The sequence below is a fragment of the Myotis myotis genome, unplaced genomic scaffold, assembly GCF_014108235.1.
Source record: "Myotis myotis isolate mMyoMyo1 unplaced genomic scaffold, mMyoMyo1.p scaffold_m19_p_4, whole genome shotgun sequence".
Taxonomy (NCBI): Eukaryota; Metazoa; Chordata; class Mammalia; order Chiroptera; family Vespertilionidae; genus Myotis; species Myotis myotis.
In genome coordinates, this window is record NW_023416346.1 from 11,601,523 (window position 1) to 11,620,305 (window position 18,783).

Here is an 18,783-nt window from a genome sequence, read left to right on the forward strand (position 1 = left end):
CAGGGCCCCTGTGCACAGGCTGTGTGGAGGCAGGAGAAGGGGGGCGTGCAGGGAGCTGGAGGGGAGCGCGGGCACTGGGAACAGAGGTGTCCTCCCCAGCAGTGTGGCCTCAGGGGGCACGAGGGGCGCAGGGGCCCAGATTCTCAGCAGGAATAGGCAGCCTGCAGGCGAGGGAGAGCAGGAAGATTCCAGAGATAAGTAGACAGCACAGGAAGGCGCTCCTTAGCGGGTCAGAGCAGAGCCCTTCACGTGTCACCTGTCCAGCCTGCTTCTCCCTCCTCGGCCCCATGTCAGCGTGACCCAGTTATGCCAGTCCCTGGGGGTCCTCCTTGTCACCACACTGTTCACCCTCCCCACCCAGTCCTTGCTGGATCTGTGGCTCTTACCTGCTAACAGCTACTTCCTGTGTTTTCTCTTGAATCCCTTCACCCACCTGCCCTGCTTGCTGTGTTCCTATCTGGGATTCTGTCATCCTTTCTCCCCAAGGAGACAGCGCCCTGGGAAAGGCTTTCTGCAGGCTTCCCTCCCTGCTGTACTATTCCCAGTTCCAGGAACAGTGTGGGGCGCGGAGACCCCAGAACAAGTACTTGCCCATGGGAGCAGCTGGATGTGGGGAGGCCTCCCCTGTACCCTCCGTCCCTTCCCCTCTCCCATCCCCCAAACACAAGCAGAGGTGGAACAGGAGCGGCTTAGGAAAATGGCATTTCTATGTTACCTTTGCAGAAGCTTTTTAGCAGAATACGAATGTCCTCACTGCTCCTGCCCTCCCCACCCTGCATCACCCCTCCACCTGGTCTCGGGGTATGGGGAAAGTCACTTCCAAATCCACGCAGCCGTCCTGGGATTAGATGTGACACAGACGTGGGTTCAGTAAAGCTGCTACATGGAGGCCTTGAGGTGTGGGAAGTGCATCAGCCTTAAGCTCACAGGTGGGCGCCCACCTCACATCCCTGCAGGTGTGCCAGCCAGGTGAGCAGCCCCATCCCTGGGACAGAACACCACATCCACCCACTCCGACCACTGTGGGCTGAGCGACACTGTGGGCACAGAAACATGTCTTCAGGCATTGCCCTAGCCCTGCCCACCTCTCGCTGTACTTTTCCTGGAGACTTGACCCCCTTCCAGACACAGAAGTAAAATAGCATCCAGAGACCAGTGGACCAGGGTCACCTCCCACTAGAGGTTCCCTGGCACATCTGACACTTCCAGCCTCCCCTGTCGCCCCCAGCACAACCACCCACCCTGGTTGAGCCAGCAGAGGGTAAAGCAACTGGGCATCGTCCCAGGGTTGGTGGTCCTGCTGCTGCCACACTTTTGCCCAACTGGTACCTCCTGAGCACTTTGGCCCAGCCTGCCCTCTCCTGAGGCCTAGAGATATTGGCAGCATATGGGTCTGGATCCTGGGAGTCTCAGGGAAGATCCTGTGGTCTGGCAGCTACCTCCCTCCCCCAGGCTGGGAGGCACCATGCAGTGGTGACAGAGCTCAGAGTAAGGAATGCTGTTGAAGGAGCAAGGCCCATCCGTCCTGGGCTGGAGGATGCCCGAGGGCAAGTAAAGCCCAGGAGTGACTCCTGCTGTAACTGAAAAACCGGAGGTTCTGATGCCTGCGGCCCAGAAAACTCATGAGGCAGGTGCTAGTGCAAAAGGAAAGAGGCTTGATTCACATACCAGCCCTGGGAGAATGGTGGACTCGGGTCTCAAAGACAACACCCCCCCCCCCTTCTTGTTCATGCCCAGCGGTTCTTAATAGCGACAGCGAGGGGAGGACTTTATTCTATCCAATTATCTTGCTAGCTTTCGTGGCGTTTGGGACAAATTCATTTATCTTTCTAGCTTTGGGGCGCTTGGGCCCTATCCATTTATATTTCTGGCTTCTGGCGCTTGGGCACTGTCCATTCATCTTTCGGCATGCTCTGTGTAAGAACCACCCCCTGCGTCATCTTGGCCAATGGGAGAAACTCCCCAGCGCTCCTTCACTGCCTATGGTAGAAGGGGTGGGGGGCGGGGCCGGAAGGTCCCGCCCTCAGGAAGCCTGGAGATGCTGTTGCACAGCGCCCAGACCAAGGTGAGCCATTTGGAGTCCCCGGAGTAACCCTGAATCCTGCGCGCCCATATCCTCCGAGTAGTCCCGTGCGCCCACCCTTCCAAAGTGGTCAGGCCTGCGCTCCGACTGAGAGCTGCCTAAGGTAACTCTGCTGGTAATACCCTCAGGGCTGGGTCCTGCACAGGCTTTGCAGACTCTGGCCACATGTGGAGCCCTGGGACGACAGGCTGGGACTGGCCCAGAGGCACCTGACTCACCCCCAAAACTCGATGACAAGGACCGGCAGTTAGCAAGCTGGTCACCCATGAGGGTAGCTGGGCCGTACCGGCTCAGGCTTTGAGGCTCACCACAAGCTGGGGGCAGGGCAGGCTGGGCGGGAAACAGTCTCGTGTCCAAAGGCTCCATAAGAGGGGGTTGGGGAAATGGCGCAGGACCTGTTTGCACAGGCGCTCCTGGGGGTTGGAATTGGGGGAGGGGGCGTTGTGTGATGTCTCCCGCTAGAGGACTGAGTTTCTGAGGGAGCCTCATTGCCTCCAAGGTTTAGCCAGCTCTCAGGACTCACAAAGAAAGGCTGAGGAACCATGCAGGCTGAAGACCAAGGTGCAGGTGGTATGGCTGAAGATGCGGAAAGCCAGAGCATTGCAGCTGGCCCTGGCAGCCACGAGGGTCACGGTGGAGGTGGCAGAGGTGCCGAAGGCGGAGGAGCTCCAGTTGTGAGGGCACTAAACGCCCCCGGGCCAGGCAGAAATGCCTTGCCAGGGCCGAGTCTACATGCTGGGCCCCCAGCTGGAAGGCCGGGAAGACTAGTGCTCAAGTAGTATCCTTTCTGAGGAGTGGCCGGGAGAGGCAATGGGATGGGGAAGAGGGGTCAGCCTGGGGAGAGGGGAGAGGGGAGCCCCCGGTGGCTGAGGGGATGGGCCACTGGTGAGCAGTTGAGATGGTGGGGGGAGGTGGTCTGAGGGACCAGGAGGAGGGTACGGGGTTTGGTGGGGGGCTAAAATGGGTGACGGTGGCCTGAAGAGAAATAGCAGTCTTCTTTGCATGGTACCTTATCTGGACCTCCACTAGTACCCTCCGGGTGCCTTTCACATCACCCGAGGAGGCACAGAGGACCTTAGAGGCCCTGGTCCGCCATGCCCGACCCCTCCCCAGGGCGGTTCGGAAGGAGCTCATCCTATTTGGCAAAATTCTAATTATGTAAGTTCTAAAAAGGGCCAAGTGGGGAGTGGTGGCAGGTGGTTAGCGTGGTTCTGCGGAGGGTCAATCTAATAATGAATTGGAGACCCCCCCAAAAAAAAACAAGTCAGGAGGTCCTCCCGGTGTACTGGGCCTGTCACCACCAGAGGGGCCACAGAGCTAGGTGCAGAGTTATCACATAACTTGATTTTCTTTCCCCCTCATTTAGCCGACTGAGTGCTGAAGACCCTGAACAAATGGGAATTTCTCTCTGCTCCTGTCTCCGTGACCTTGACCAATTGATTCCAACCATGAAGCGCATTTCGCGCTCATGTCTGAAAAGGGGCTAGGACTAACCCTTGTCCCTCCCTAGGTAGTGCATGCTTCCCTGAGGCATGAAACCCTACAGAAGCTGCCTAATTGTTTGCTTGTATTGCCCCTTTGTTACTTTCAATCCCATTGTTTCCTTGTTGTTGGAAGAGGGTTTCTAGATTGTGTGTTACAGCAGAAAATAAAAGTGAATTGCTACTCTTCTCTAAGTGCATTTTTAGTTACCCAGTCCTCCATATTTACTTACCTTTGTCCCTGAGTTGGAGCGGAGATGTGGAATTCAGTTACTCTAGTCAGTTGAAGACAATTTAGGAAAAGGAAGAAAATGAAAATGGATTGTGTCCTGCCATTCAGCATTAACAGCTGCTGGTATTTGGGGATATTTTCTTAGTTTTATAGTTGCATTTATATATTAAATGCACAAAAATGACATACAATGTATAATTTTTGCAATATCAGGAGTCAATTCTTTCTGAGCTGTGTTCATTTATCATATGAGCTTTTTCTCTTTCTAAGAAAAACTTTAAACATATGTCATTGGATGCATAAAACAAGTACATTAATGTCATTGTACAGATGAATTTTCCAGTGCTTCAGGCTTCCTTATACCTGACGCTGGCCTCCACATCAGACTTCCCCTCAAGTTGTCCACCCACAACTCCTCCCAACGCCCCCAACTCAGGCCACCTTCCGCCACTTCCCTACCCTTCAGCCTCCTCAACTGTCCACTCGCCTCCCACCCAGGTCCCCTCCCTGCTCCCATTTTTATCTTCCCCAGGCTGCCCTGTGCCCTGTCCCCAAAGCCAGCCCTAGCCTCGCAGGATGTCCCTGAGCCATCCCTTGGCTACCAGTCCTCAGGGCATCGTCGGAAAGGATGCAAGACCTTTCGGTTTCCTGGTTCTGCATCCATGGATAGTGCATATCTACCTGGCCCAGAAACATCTGCTGCCCGTGCCACAGTGGGAGCACCTATGGCTGCTGTTGCCATGGTTTCCTCGTTTCCTTGCCACCCGGGGAACCAGGGGCCACCCTGATTGTTGGGATACTAGGGGCACCCTGGCAATGGGGGCACCAGAACCACGCTGGCCAGGAGGGCTGCCAGGGCCACTCTGGGTGTCGGGACCGCCAGGGTTAGTCGAGCCGCCAGGACCACGCTGGCCTTCCAGATCGCCGGGGAGACCGTGGCCGGTAGGGTTTCCAGTTCCACCCTGGTCTCCAGGGCCTCCGAGTCTACCCCCTGCCCCAGCCCGACCACCCGCATCTTTGCCTGCAGCCTGCATGGCTGCTGCAAATCCCCTGCACCCCTCTGGCTCCAAATTAAAGATGACGACCCCCCTGCCCACGAATGAGGGACTGAGGCTCTCCCAGGAAGTCCCACCCTTTCGCGCAAGGCAACCAGGCGTCTCCAGGGCGCCTTCCTGTCTGCGCAGACGACCCCCTTGCATTCAGAGGCACTGCGACTGGCTCAGGCCACCTGGGCCCAGACCCACAGCCAGCTTAGCCAATGAGCACTCCCGCCGGAAGCTCTGCCGCCCGGAGCGCTGTGCACCCAGTGCGCCTGCGCCTGCGCAGACAGAACTACTTGCTGGTTTCCTGGCAGGAGAGGCCTGCCCTGGGCGCCTGTGCTGAGGCTGCTGGGAACTGAGGGTTTCCCGCCACCTGGCCCCGCCCCCAGCTTCCGGCTGAGCCTCGGGCAGCGCTGGCCTGACTGCCCTCATGTAACTCAAGCTCGCTGACCCCTGGTCCCCTTGATGGAGTTCTGGGAGGGACTCGGCGCCTCTGGGCTAGTCCTGGCCTGTCTTCCTCTCTGGCCTCCATCTGCTGCTGCATCTGAATCTGCAGAGACGGGTGGGGCCCCGCGCTGGGGAATTCCCGGCAGCAGTCGCTCCTCCATCCCTCTGTACTGCTGAGTGCTATTCCACGCACGGGCGTATCAGGAATTCCACGCACGGGCGTATCAGGATCGGTGTAACCATTCACCTGCGGATGGACATTTCGGTTGTTCTTAATAGAGTTGATAGGACAATTTGTGAGGACATATGGTTTTAATAATCAGGTAAATAGCAGACATGACCTTGCTCGGTCATATGGTTAAATGTACCTTTAACTTTATAAGCAACTGGAGAACTGTTGTTCAATCTGATTATGGCAACTTACATTCCCACCGGCAATCTATGAGCTTTTCATTTTATCTGTATTCTTTATATGTAGTTGTATCTTACAACTTTATTCTTCTTTTTCAAGGTTGCCGTTTCTATTCTGGATTCTTTGCATTTCCACATACATTTTTCCCCACATACATTTTGTAATCAGTTTGTCATTTTCTGCAAAGTCTGGGTTTTTATTAGGTTTACATCAAATTTATAGAATTGTGTGCTGAGAACGTACAACTTAGGAACACTGGGTCTTCCAATCCATGAACATGACATATTTCTCCACTTACGTAGGTTTTCTTTAATTTCTATCAACAGTTTTCAGTTTCCACTGTAAATATTTTGTACATATTTTCCTAAGTGCATCACTAAGTATTTCATGTTTTGGAATGCCATTAGAAATGATAGTGGTTTTTTAAATGGCACTTTTCTTTTTTGTAGGTATGATTTTTTATACACAAAAACACGTCCTGTCCTCTCTAAATGAAGCCAATGAAGAGGTGGCTGTGGGTGGAGGGGAGCTGAATGCCAGGTTCCAAAGTTCTGACCCCACCTCTTCGGGTGCCTCTCAGCCTCAGTTTCTTACCTCCAAAGCTTGAAGTAGCAGCCCTTCCCTCCTGGTCTTCTGATGACTAGATATAGTGATCAATGGGAAGCATTCAAGCCAGAAAATAATTGCAAGCCTCTATTCCCAAAGCTGACTAACAACCTGCTAGGCAAATGAGTAGAGGATGCAAATAGGCAATAGATGAGGTTAGAAAGTTTGTCTGTGACATGTCATACAGGTGTCCAAAATAATGTAAATGGAGCCACATTAAACACCAATAATAAAGAATGTATACACCCCTATGTTCATAGCAGCATTATTTACAATAGCTAAGATCTGGAAGCAACCCAAGTGCCCATCATTAGATGAATTGATTTTTTAAAAAATACACCAAAAAGCTGTGGTATATTTCCGCAATGGAATACTATGCAGTAGTAAAAAAGAAGGATCTCTTCCTCTTTGAAACAGCATGGAGAGACCTGGAGGGCATTATGATAAGCGAAATACGCCAGTCAGAGAGAGACAAGTATCACATGATCTCAATTTTATGTGAAATATTATGAACAAAATAAAATGACCAGCAATACAGATCCAGAGGAATGGAAGCATGGAATGGACTGACGAATCTCAGAGGGAAGAAGGATGGGAGGAGGTGGGAAAAGATTAACCAAAGAACTTATAAGCATATATGCATAACCCATGGACACAGTCAATAGTGACATATGGGTGGTGTGGGGTGGAGAGAGTCAAAGGGGGGAAAAGGGGAATCTCTGTAAGAATAAAGATAAATTTTTTAAAAATGGAACAGCCTTGCCTGTCTTTTGCCTCAAACCGTTGGAATGTTACAACAGGGCAAAATAACCTTTGGAGGGAGCCTAGGGTAACCTTGTGTGCCAAAGAACTGGTTCCAACTGTAACAAGAGCCCTGGCCGGTGATGCTCTGTGGTGAGAGTGTTCGCCTGTACACTGAAGTCTCCAGGGTGTGATTCCAGGTAAAGGGCAGGTACCTGGATTTTGGGTTCACTCCCTGCCCGTTTGGAGTGCATGTGGGAGGTAACCAGTGAATGTGTTCTCTCTTTCTCTCTCACTCTAGTTCTAGCTCTCTCTCCCTTGCCCTCCCTCCCTTCCAATTTCTCAGAAAAGCAAAGGAAAAAAATATCCTCAGCTGAGGATTAAACAAAAAACACATAAGAAAGCAGCTATTGCCCTAACCGGTTTGGATCAGTGGATAGAGAGTTGGCCTGTGGACTGAAAGGTCCCAGGTTCGATTCCAGTCCAGTGCATGTACCTTGGTTGCCGGCACATCCCCAGTAGGGAGTGTGCAGGAGGCAGCTGATCGATGTTTCTCTCTCATCGATGTTTCTAACTCTCTAGGCCAGGGGTGGGCAAACTTTTTGACTCGAGGGACACAATGGGTTCTTAAACCGGACCGGAGGGCCGGAACAAAAGCATGGATGGAGTGTTTGTGTGAACTAATATAAATTCAAAGTAAACATCATTACATAAAAGGGTACGGTCTTGTTTTTTTTTTTTTAGTTTTATTCATTTCAAACGGGCCGGATCCGGCCCGCGGGCCGTAGTTTGCCCACGGCTGCTCTAAGCCTTTCCCTTCCTCTCTGTAAAAAATCAATAAAATATATTTTTTTTTAAAAAAAAAGAAAGAAAGCAGGTATTATGACTACTGGGCTGAAAAGTGAAAGCATCATTAAGCATAAACATCACCATGTTTTGTTATCCGCACCAAGAGAAACGCCGCCTTTCTGTGGATGTAAGTGTCCCCCCGCCTTTCTCAGAAATACCCTCTCCCCTTGCCTCCTAATTGGAACACTGTTTGCCTGAATCAGAGCTTTCCTGGATAGCTATTCTTTTGACCTCAAGTAAATGCTAATTTGCATCTCACTTTGAAAGGCCTTTTATGTGTAGGTTGACACAGGAAATAGTTTCAGCTTTGCAGGCCACGTGATCCTTTGAGACCACTGGCCTCTGGTGTTTTGGCGGGAAAGCTGCCCTAACCAGGATGGGGACTAATCTGCTCCAACAGAATTACTGGCCGGCTGCATTCAGGCCAGAGGCTATAGTTTATGGATCCCTGAGTTCAATCAGTCAGCAGTTCTTTTTTAAAAATAAGAAAAACATATATGTTTATATTTCTCTTTTTTAAAAAGACATTTACTAACAATACTTCAGCCCTGGCTGGTGTCGTTGAGTTGCTTGGGCATCGTCCCATGCACTGAAAGGTCTCCAATTTGATTCCCAGTCAGGGCACATCCCTAATCGGGATACATGAGAGGGGCAGCCAACCAATGTTTCTCTCTCTCCCTCTCCCTTCCTCTCTCTAAAGTTAATGAAAACATATTTTTTTAAAAACCACAATACTTTAGAAGGCTGAATTTAACTCCCCAACCACCCTGGCACATTCATTAAGGCAAAGGCTCCTGGAGAGGCATGTCCACCTGGCTGTGGGCTGGGGACTCAAGGTGAATACACGCCACGCCTCTCGGGCCAATAGAATGGCTTCTCCCTCATATTCACTGAGCTGTCCTGCATCCCAAAGGAGACTCTCAGACATGTTGATGAATAAGCCTGTGCCCAACACACCTGGCATCATTTTTTTCTTATCTTCACCCGAGGGTATGCTTATTGATTTGAGAGAGAGAGAGAGAGAGAGAGAGAGAGAGAGAGAGAGAGAGAGAAGAGAAAAAAACATCAATTGGTTTCTTTCCCTATCTGCCCCAACTGGGGAGCAAATCCGCAATCTAGGCATATGCCCTGACTGGAAATCAAACCCGAAACATTTTAGTATACAGGACAATGCTCCAACCAATTGAGCCACAACAGCCAGGGCCACACCTGGGATAATTTTGATAGCTGTGTTCACTTCGCTCTATTTGTACACATGGTCAAACTTCCAGGCCAGGATAAAATTCCCATATTCCCATTATTCATCACCATGGGACCTGCCTTGTTGATGGCCATTTGAAGTTCAACCATGCCCCCAAACTCAGCTCACTGGGACGTGAGTCATTGGGATGACCTCGATGGGGAATCACTTGCACCCCTGATCCTCAAGGTTCTTTGAATCTTTCCTGAAACTGGCATCACGATAAAGCACTGGTATAGCCCACCACAATCTTCTCCTGGGTCAGGCAGCCTCCACCGCCTTTGATGAGATTGAAATCAGCATCTGCTTCATCAGCACCATCGAGGGCAAGGGCGAGGGCGATCTCTGGGTGTCGGTCCAGGTCACTGAGAGTTAAGCCAGACTGCAGGATGAGCTGATGGACCTGGAAGGAGGTGGGAACACAGACAAGGTTCACATTCCCTTGTGTCATTCTCTCAGCTATTTGCTGCACAGCATGGGCAACTGTAGAACCACTTCCAATCCCCAGCACTTGGTTATTCCTCATGAGATTCTCCTTCTCTGAGAGGCCTACAAGTTTCTTGGCCTCCTTACCATTGGTGCTTGTTCTGCCTGAGCCGCCTCGAATCGCAGACAACTCACACCGGGGTGGGCCGAGGACCAGCCCTGGGTGCTAGAGTGGCAGGGCTAGGACCAGCCTGTAGATGGTGCTCAGGATGGCGCCCCTTTTCATAATCCTCTTAGAAGTCCCAATGTTTGATCTCACATGTAGTTCACTCGCACTCTGCAGCTCAGTTGGCCAGGGTGAAGGTATGCCTAAGTCCAAGGTCAAAACTGTCTCTCTGAACCTTAACAACAGCTTTGCTTGGTCCATTAACATGGTTGTCTGGGTCAGTACAAATTCCCTGCTCAGCTTAGCAGTGATGACGAACCTATGACACGCGTGTCAGAGGTGACACGCGAACTCATTTTTTGGGTCGATCTTTCTTTCTTAAATGGCATTTAAACATATACAATAAATATCAAAAATATACATCTTTGTTTTACTATGGTTGAAAATATCAAAAAATTTCTATATGTGACACAGCACCAGAGTTAAGTTAGGGTTTTTCAAAATGCTGACACACCGAGCTCAAAAGGTTCGCCATCACTGGCCTAGGGAATCAGGTGAACAGAGAATCTATGTGGGCAATCAAGCATTAAAGCAGCTTATGGCTCAGACAGAGAAAAGTGGTTAAAGAGGAGGCAGGGAGGGAGTGTCCAGAATTAATGACCCCTTTTATGGTGCACTTGATACCAAATGTGGCACTTTCCCAATGAAATGCTTGTTACCTTGTCTACGGGAATATTCTTTCGGGCTCTTTACAGCATTCAATCATTCCACAAACTCTCTGACTACTTATGATTTATCAAGCACTCTTCTAAGCACTGTAAAAAAAGAGATAAGAAAGTCCATGCCCTCGGGAACCAGCAGTCGGAAAACTGGATACCCGACACATAAATAAATGCATGCAAAAGAGGGTTATGCGCTATTAAAGAAGCAAACCTGAAATTAGAGGGCTTTCGGGGAAAGAAACCATATTGGAGGCCAGGACAGATGACATAACTTTCAGAGCCCAGTACAAAATGAAACTGCTGAGCCCCTAAGTTAAAAATCATTATGAATCTCAAGACAGCAGCAATAAAGCGTTCATTCAGAATCACTCCCAGGCTTTTTCTGCACCAAGGGTAACTGTTATGAGACTGAGTATCATGGCAACCCGGTATGCAGACACTTGGGTGATTCTTTGTGTCTCAATCCTATTTCTACATCCCCTGAAACCAGCAGAATACTTGTCCATATTTCCCGGAACAGCTCCTCAGGATTCACAAACAAGTGATTCCAAGGCAGCTTATTCTGTATCTAGACTGTTAGCTAGCCGAGATCAGTCTTCAGTGATGTGGTAAGAGGTGAGTTCAGTTGAGTTCAGCCAGATATCCTGAGTTCCTGAAAATGCATGCCTTGGTCCACTGGTGACCAAGAGCAGCAAATGTTCTTGAACATGACAAGAGCTCTAATAAGAGCGAGGAGTGCTTAATTAAAGAAGTAATTAGCTTTGTACATAGGACGCTTAGAGTTTGAAAGAGAATACTTATTTGATGGTTTGTGGGGAGAATGCAATGCTCCCTCTCCTCTTATTCCAACCTAGAAAAGGGTGTGTTTGAACTGAGTGAAAGTAAAGGACATAAGGGGGCTGTGGCATGAATGATAAAACTATTTCAATGAGCAGTTCTTTATTCTCAGTGACCAGAGGGCAGAATGTAAGATGCTCATAGAATGTAGACCAGGGCCAAGCCTGGCAAAGTGGGTTGGAGGCCCTGGAGAGGTGGCTACACTCTCATCTGTGGAAAAAGGGCTGCAGAGTCTCCCACAACTTGGACAATTGCTAGAAAACTGCCTTTTCCAGCCCAGGAGTTCTACAGGGGAATATAAGATGCCCTGCTGCAGAAAAACCACACCTTAAGCTCCAAACAGCCGATCAGTGATTCTCTCTCATCGTTGATGTTTCTGTCTCTCTCTCCCTCTCACTTCCTCTCTGAAATAAATGCACCTCTTCATCGCTCTGGGAGGAGCAGAGTGTTTCCTCCTGGCCGTGATGGCCTACGACCGCTTCGTGGCCATCTGCATGCCCCTGCGCTACACACTCATCGTCACCAGGGTCCTCTGTCTGCAGATGCTGGCTCTGGCATGCGTCAGCGGCTTTGCACTCTCGCTCACTCTTACCACCCTGATATTCCTCTTGCCCTTCTGTCAGTCCCATGAGATCAATCACTTCTTCTGTGACATCCCTGCTGTGCTGTTCCTGGCCTGCTCAGACACACGAGCCAATGAGATTGCCGTCTTCGTGGTCTGCACGCTCATCCTGTTGATTCCCTTCTTACTGATACTGCTCTCCTACGGATTCATTATCACCGCCATCCTCAGCATCCACTCAGCCCAGGGCAGGAGCAAAGCCTTCTCCACCTGTGCCGGGCACCTGCTGGTCTCTCTTCTGCACTACGGCTGTGCAATATTCATCTACATTCGCCCCAAGTCATGCTACACCCCAGAACAGGACAAGATCGTGTCCTTAATCTACACCAATGTAACTCCCATGCTCTACCCCATGATCTATAGCCTCAGGAACAAGGAAGTCAAGGGTGCCCTCAGGAGACTCCTAGGGAGCTATAACCAGATGAAGCGGCAGCCTAAAGCCAGGTGAAGGGCAAAGTGGAGTCCACCAGGACTAACCTGGCCCCTGACAAGAACCCAGTGGGTCATCGCACTGCACCCTTTGCGGCTCCACTCCCCGCACTGAGGGCTGCTCCCTGGTTCTGCATGCACCTGAACCTGACCACCCTCTTCTATGGTCACAGAGATGGGACGGATCCTGAGGCTGTCCAAAACGCAGCCGTCCAGGGGTATTTTGCTGTCCCTTCTTGGACAATGACATTCATCATCTGGGACACTGTCAGTGGTATAGACACCGACAGGAAGAAGGTTATGAGCCTTAGCTGGTTTGGCTCAGTGGATAGAGTGTCAGCCTGCAGACAGAAGGTTCCCAGGTTGGATTACAGTCAAGGGCACCTATTTCGGTTGCAGGCTCCTCCCTGGCCCCGGCCCTGGTCAGGGCTCATGCAGGAGGCAACCAATCGCTGTGTTTCTCTCACTTTGGTATTTCTCTCTGTTTTTCCCTCTATCACTCTCTCTAAAAATTAAAAAATTAAAAGAGGTCATGAGATGACTCAACCAAACCATTAAGGCACCACTTCTCTGGACAAAGAGTTAGCGAGGATAAAATACAAGGAGCTCCCAAGTCCAAACTAGGAAAAGTGAAGACGTGGAAAGGCAGAGCCTCCCAGAAATTTAATCTTGCATCACCACAAAAGAAGCTAGCGATCACTTGAGATACAACAGTGCAAAACAAACAGCAGCAGCCCTGGGGGCCTGTGACCTGCTCTGCCCCATCAGCTCACCATCCTCACGAAGGCATTTCACTCACTGTCCACCCCAGTCCAGCCTCTGGGCCAGGTGACCCTCCTCCTTGCGTTGCTTAAAGGGCCACTTGCTCCTGGTAGGCAGTGCAGACTGCCCTTCCTCCCACCTGCCCTGCCCTGCCGTGCTTGGGGAGGTGCCCCTCCACCGTGGCCACAAGTGCTTACTCACCGCCCAGCACTGAAATGAATTGTCCCTGCCTGGCCTGGGGGCACCTGCAGGCAAGAGGCGTGATTACTCTGTTACCAGAGACCTGGCACGTAACAGGTATTCAGTACGCAGTAACCAAACTGTGAGCCCCATTCGCTTCGGCTTACCTTCCCACCCTGGCTGCTAATGAATGAAAGCCTTGAACACCTGCTGAGCTGAGGCCTCTGTGTTCAGGGACTCATGTCAGACGTAAAGATCTCAAGAGAGTGTTTGCTGACCCCACTCCCACCCCACAGGCTGGGCTATGTGCCATGGACCCTGAATTTTCCTCCATCATGGCACTTAGCGAGAAAGAGTTGTTGATGGAATAAATGTATGAAAGATTGGGCACCTTGTGTGTAACAGGCACTGGGCATAGCACTGGGGCTATGAAAAGCAACACAGACCCTGCCCTCAAGGAGCTCACAAATTAGTCTGGGGGATTAGGCACCGAAACAACTTTAACACAATTGTTACCAGCTATTCAGAGGAAGGAGTGACTTGTCCCAACCCCAAACCTAGGAGCACCCACATTCTGCTAAAAGGGTCAGGAATGGGGGGACTGGGTCCTTGATGACCCTTCATTGGACAAGTAAACCAGCATGATGACCCTCTCCCTCTGGACTGCACAATCAGTCAATACATTTCCTTATAGTTTAAACCCCAAAAGCATTCCTTACTGACACACAAAAAAACAGTATCTTTAATTTTTACTCCAGTAGTCATAATATCTGCTTTCTGTTATGTTTGTAAACAGCTCCTTGGGACACAAAGGTGCCCTAAGCCCAGTCCAAAGGTTATTTTGCCCTGCTTTAACTTCCCAAAAGTTTAAGGCAAAAGACATGCAAGTCAGCCCCCTGGGATGGCATCCCCGGCTGCATTTTAAATTAGTTCCATTTAGCCCGGTTCATAGGTCAGATGTTGAGCATGGACCTATGAACCACGAGGTCACAATTCAATACCTGGTCAGGGCACATACCCGGGCTGCAGACTGGAGGGCAGATGCCCCTGACCCACTCTCAGGCCCAACGACAGGGACCCCCAGCGGCAAGCTGTTCACCGTGAGGGTAGCTGGGCGGGCACCCGCACAGGCTCTGAGGCTCACCCGCCAGCCTGTTGCTGGGCAGGCTTCACGGGATACAGTCACGTGCCCAGGGCACTCATTGGCTGGGTTTCTGGCCAATGGCGCGCAGGGCCTCTTTGCGCATGCGCTTTGGGGAGTTCAAGTGGGGTCACCGGCTAGGGGGCGGAGCTTCCTGTCAGACCGTTGGCGCCTCAGGGGGAGCGGCTCTCAGAAGTCCCAAAGAGAGGCTGAGGGGCCATGGAGGATGATGACGGTGTCCCAGGCCGCGGGGCCGAAGATGGGGAAGAACAGGCCATTCCAAGCGACCCTCGCAACCCAGATGGCCCTGGAGGCCACGAGGGCCCTGGGACAGGTGGCAGCGGGGAGGCCGGTGCTGTCGCCATGGAAGCGCCACAGGTCGCCCTAGACCTCGACGCTCCAGGGCCAAACGCAGATCCCGAGCCACAGCCCATGGCCAGAAGGCCAAGAGCAGGCATTTTGCACTTGTATCCTATTTGAGGAGGGGCCGGGTGGTCAGGGGGACGGTCGTAGGCCAGACACTGGGTCGGGAGGAGGGGTCAGCCTGGGGTAGGGAGGGAAGAGGGGCGGGGCCGGCCCGGGGAGGGGGGGCGGGGGCCTGAGGGGATGGGGTAATGGCGGGCAGTGGAGATGGTGGGGGAGGCGGCCTGAGGGACCAGGAAGGAGGGACCATACGTGAGGGGACTAAGATGGGGGAGTGTGGCCTGAGCGGAAGCAGCAAAATCTGGATGGGATGGTGCCTTAACTGACTCCTCTAGCATCCTCCTGGTGCCCTTCAGGTCATCCTTGGAGGCACAGATAGCCTATTATTTCCTGACCCTTGGTTCCCAATCTGACGCTTCAGCAAGTCACCAGGAGGTCACAGTGTCTGGCAGACTTATTGTTATGTTAGTTCTAAAGAGGGTCATGGTGGGGACTGGAGGTGGGGCGGGCAGGTGGCTAGGGTGGGTCTCCCGAGGGTCTTTATAATATTGAATTGGAGATTTCCCCCAAAAGTCAGATCTAGCCCTGGCCAGTGATGCTTAGTGGTTAGAGCCTGGGCAGGCACACTGGAGGGTGGAAGGTCTTATTCCCTGTTAAGGGCACCTACCTGGGTTGCAGGTTCAATACCTTCCCCCCAGTCAGTTCATGACCAGTGTGTGAGAGAAGCAACTGATCCACATGTTTCTCCTCTCACATTTGTATTTCTCTCTCTCCCTCTCTCTCTCTCTGCCCCTCTCTTCCTCTGTCTCTCTCTGGTCTCTCTTCCTCCCACATCCTTTCCACTCTCTCAAAAAAATAATAGCCCTAACGGGTTTGGCTCAGTGAATAGAGCATCGGCCTGCAGATTGTAAGGTCCCAGGTTGGATTCAGGTCAAGGGCATGAACCTTGGTGCAGGCACATCCCCAGTAGGAGGTGTGGAGGAGGCAGCTGATCAATATTTGTCTCATTGATGTTTCTAACACTGTATCCCTCTCTCTTCCGCTCTGTAAAAAAAAAAAAAAAAATGAAAATCAAAAAAATTATTTTAAAAAATAATAATAAATAAATAAAAAGTTCTAGGGGTGTACTCATAGTGAACTGGGCCTGTTGCCCCCTGAGGGGACAGAGAGCGCTACGTGAAAATTTATCATATTTTATTTGATTTTCTTTTTCCCTCATTTAGCCGGCTGACTGCTGAAGACATTGACCAACTGGATATTTACATCTCTGCCTGTCTCCATGAGCTTTTCTTGCTGATTCAAACCATGCAGAATATTTTACCCCCATTTTTTCCTTGTTAATGCCAGGACAGTACATGGGGACTAAGACTTAGAGTCCCTATTGGTGCATGCTTCCCTGAGGCATGGAACCCTACAGAGTTGCCACATCATCATGGGGGCCTAATTGTTTACTTGTACAAGCCCTTCGGTACTCTCAATTCTATTGTTTCCCCATTTCTAGATTAGGGGGTTCTAAATTGTTTGTTACAGCAGAAATTAAAAGTGAACTGCTACTCTTCTCTCAGTGTGTTTTGTTATAAGAGCCTCCACATTCACTTGACTTTGCCCCTCGTGTGGAACTGAGGTGTGCAATTCAGTTACTCTAGTCAATGGAGGATAATTTAGGAAATGGAAGAAAATGAAAATGAATTGTGTCATGCCATTCAGCATTAACAGCTGTCAGTATTTTGGAACATTTTCTTAGATTTATGGATGCATTTATATATTGGATGCACAAAAATAACATGCAATGTGTACTGGTAAGTTTTTCAAGTTCAGGGTTTAATTTTTCCAAACTACTTGTATTTAACATACTAGTAGCCTGGTGCACGAAATTCATGCACATTAAAAGGGAATTAATTGCCCTAACTGGTTTGGCGCAGTGGATAGAGCATTGGCCTGCAGACTCAAGGGTTCCAGGTTCGATTCCGGCCAAGGGCATGTACCTTGGTTGAGGGCACATCCCCAGTGGGAAGTGTGCAGGAGGCAGCTGGTCGATGTTTCTCTCTCATGGATGTTTCTAACTCTCTATCTCTCTTCCTTCCTCTCTGTAAAAACTCAATAAAATATATTTTTTTAAAAGGGAGATAATTAGCGGAGATATTTTAATATTGCTATTTGCCCTTTTTCTATAATAGAAGTGTGAGAGATGAAAGGAAATTAGTAAAATGTATATGAAAATAGTATATGAATTTATTAATAAATAAAGTAACAAAAGGATATAACAACAGAAGCATGATATAAAAACAACAAAAACATGATATAAAAACAATAGTGATGCAAACAATGACTCATAAAGTGATTAAACTTATTCTAATATCTCCCTGTACACCACATTAAGAGTGAAAACACTTTCAGAGTGCTTGACTAATTTCCCTTGTGATGAAATATTTAGAACTTTAACTGTAATGTCACATGCTCTTCAAACTCGAGAGAAAGCAACATATAACTGACCATGTACAAAAACGGGTTCAGGTAAGAATATGCCTACTCTGTCTAGAGTTTGTCCTTGTGATTTATTAATAGTCATCACAAATGCTGGCATCACGGGAAACCGTTGTCGATTCAATTTAAATGGGAGGCCAGTGTCAGATGGGGACAAATTAATTCTTGAAATCAGAACAACCTCTCCCTCTGCAAATCCTGTTAATACTTCAGCTTCAATAATGTTAGGTCATAATCTTTTGATAATAAATCTGGTACCATTACAAAGACCCCATTTACTATTGAGATTTCTCAATAGCATGATGATTGCACACACTTTCAATTTTAATTTATGACACGGCATTCCCGAAGGAGTAATACTATTAACACATTGTTGGCGGGTAGTTTTTATCGCGCGCTAACAGGTGGCGCGGGCCATTTTTGCTAATTTTTTGCACAAATGGCAACGTTCAGTAAAATTACGATAACTTTAGTTTACGTATTTATACATTACCCGCATTCTACCGCTAGTCTATAAAAAACGTATTAATACATGTCCCGCGCTCTACTACACTGGTAGAACATATAAATACGTAAAACGTGTAAACACGTTTCCCGCATACAATGTGTTAAGAAATTCGATGGGAAAATTTTCCTTTTCAGCATCATCTGTGGAATCAATGGAATCATCACTCATATGTGTGAAAATCTCCGAGTATATCCAAAATTTTTTCATTTAATTTTTGAACATGCTCATTTTTTGGACAAAGAATTGCACATTTAGATATAGTTTTAATATTATCTATAGATATAGTATTTCCAATGGTAGCTTCAATAATAGATCCATTACAAATCATTTCACAGGGGATTTCAATAATATCCATTCCTAAATGAAAACTGCTATCAAGTTTGCCATCTCCAAGTTTTACTAACCATCCACTATAAGCAGAATCCTCTGATCTCATATGCGTTGTAAGAGACAACTTTCTGAAACATCCCCAAACATTGCAGTACTTCAAACTCGTTTGTACTATGTCTAATCCTATAGCATGTGGTACAATACTGAGACATTGTCGAAAATCCCCTCTAAGAAGGAGAACTTTCCTACCAAATACAACATTCAAATTCATAATTTCCCTTAGTAATCTGTCTATGGCATTTATAGTATGACTGGATGCCATGGTGCATTCATCAATAATGAGAAGTTGGGCCTTTTTAATAGTTTTAGCAACTTCACTGATTATATCGAGTCTAGAAATTAAAGTTTCATTTAATGGAATCGGTAATTTATATTGGGAATGAAAGGTGCTTCCACCGAGAAGTAAATTTGCAGCAATTCCTGTAGACGCTGTGGGTAAAATAGTACCACCACGACCTCTAATATTATGTACTAAAACTTTATACACATATGCAGGTGAATAGGATTCCTAGCTGGCAGGCCCCTGACAGCAAGCTGTCCAGCTGTCAATTCCGTGAGGAAT

At 49.0% G+C, this 18,783-nt stretch overlaps 1 pseudogene; it reads right to left on the reverse strand.

Annotated features, from left to right (window-relative positions):
- Positions 1–8,722: 8,722 nt before the first annotated feature.
- On the reverse strand, positions 8,723–9,990 carry LOC118654309 (annotated as a pseudogene).
- Positions 9,991–18,783: the final 8,793 nt, after the last annotated feature.